Here is a 1,750-nt window from a genome sequence, read left to right as displayed (position 1 = left end):
TTGGTTTTGTCGTGCCCTCTTCACGACTGTCTGGGTGTGTTTGGACCATGATCGTTTGTTGGTGATGTGGACACTAAGGAAGCTCTCAACCTGTTCCACTACAGCCCCGTCGATGAGAATGGGGGCGTGCTCAGAATGGGGGTATTGTACTTTGTACCTTGGCAATCCACTTGGATGAAGCTAGGGAAACTGGCAGTGTAGTGTAGTGTATTGTTGTCTAGTGTAATGCGGCAGGTAAAATGTGTCCCAAGGCAGAGATGTAGAGTCTAGGATCATCAGCTTATCCTCCTCAAATCCCAACCTTGACCATTAGGGAGTCAACACAAAACTTTTCAGTGGCTGTCTTTTAAACACTGACTATATCAAGTGCTGCTGATTGTGTCAGTGACAACATTAGGCAGTTCAAAATCAAGCAGATCTATTTCTAACCAAGCAAACTCATCCTTCAGCCTTACAACACGTTGCCCAAAACCTCTCTTTTCACACAACATCTGAAAAAACCATCCATCCATCCTCAGTGGTCGTTATATGTCTGTCACTGTAACTCGGACACACTATTACAGCAGTGTTACAGAGCTAGCCATAGACATCAGCTTTATCTCCACGCTATTACCTCCCAGTGATGTGTGTATAATCAGTTTGGGACAGCACAGCAGTCTTAACGGTTTTCTGCTTTATCATGGAGCCAGACAGGCAGGACCTGGAAATTGAGGTTTGGGGTTTAGGCATGAATGGATGGATGGAGCTGAGTTGTGTGAAGGGAGGTTGGCATATGGATGGAGCTGGGTTGTGTGTAGGTTGGCGGGCTGATGGATGGAGCTGGGTTGTGTGAAGGGAGGTTGGCATATGGATGGAGCTGAGTTGTGTGAAGGAGGCTGGCTGATGGATGGAGCTGAGTTGTGTGAAGGGAGGCTGGCTGATGGATGGAGCTGAGTTGTGTGAAGGGAGGCTGGCTGATGGATGGAGCTGAGTTGTGTGAAGGGAGTCTGGCTGATGGATGGAGCTGAGTTGTGTGAAGGGAGGCTGGCTGATGGATGGAGCTGAGTTGTGTGAAGGGAGGCTGGCTGATGGATGGAGCTGAGTTGTGTGAAGGGAGGCTGGCTGATGGATGGAGCTGAGTTGTGTGAAGGGAGTTTGGCATATGGAAGGAGCTGAGTTGTGTGTAGGTTGGCGGGCTGATGGATGGAGATGAGTTGTTTGAAGGGAGGCGGGCTGATGGATGGAGCTGAGTTGTGTGAAGGGAGGCTGGCTGAAGGATGGAGCTGAGTTGTGTGAAGGGAGGTTGGCTGATGGATGGAGCTGAGTTGTGTGAAGGGAGGTTGGCTGATGGATGGAGCTGAGTTGTGTGAAGGGAGGTTGGCATATGATTGGAGCTCAGTTGTGTGAAGGGAGGTTGGCTGATGGATGGAGCTGAGTTGTGTGAAGGGAGGCTGGCTGATGGATGGAGCTGAGTTGTGTGAAGGGATGCCAACCTCCCTTCACACAACTCAGCTCCATCCTTCAGCCAGCCTCCCTTCTTTCTTTTCTTTCCAAAACTATTGAGCGTGCCGTCTTTAGCCAACTCTCTTGCTATCTCTCTCAGAATGACCTTCTTGATCCTAACCAGTCAGGTTTCAGGACTGGTCATTCAACTGAGACTGCTCTTCTCTGTGTCACGGAGGCTCTCCGCACAGCTAAAGCTAACTCTCTCTCCTCTGCTCTTGTCCTTCTAGACCTGTCTGCTGCCTTTGATACTGTGAACCATCAGATC

This window comes from Coregonus lavaretus (genome assembly GCF_964263955.1).
Source record: "Coregonus lavaretus genome assembly, contig: HAP1_SCAFFOLD_2270, whole genome shotgun sequence".
Lineage (NCBI taxonomy): Eukaryota > Metazoa > Chordata > Actinopteri > Salmoniformes > Salmonidae > Coregonus > Coregonus lavaretus.
Note: the sequence above shows the minus strand (reverse complement) of the source record.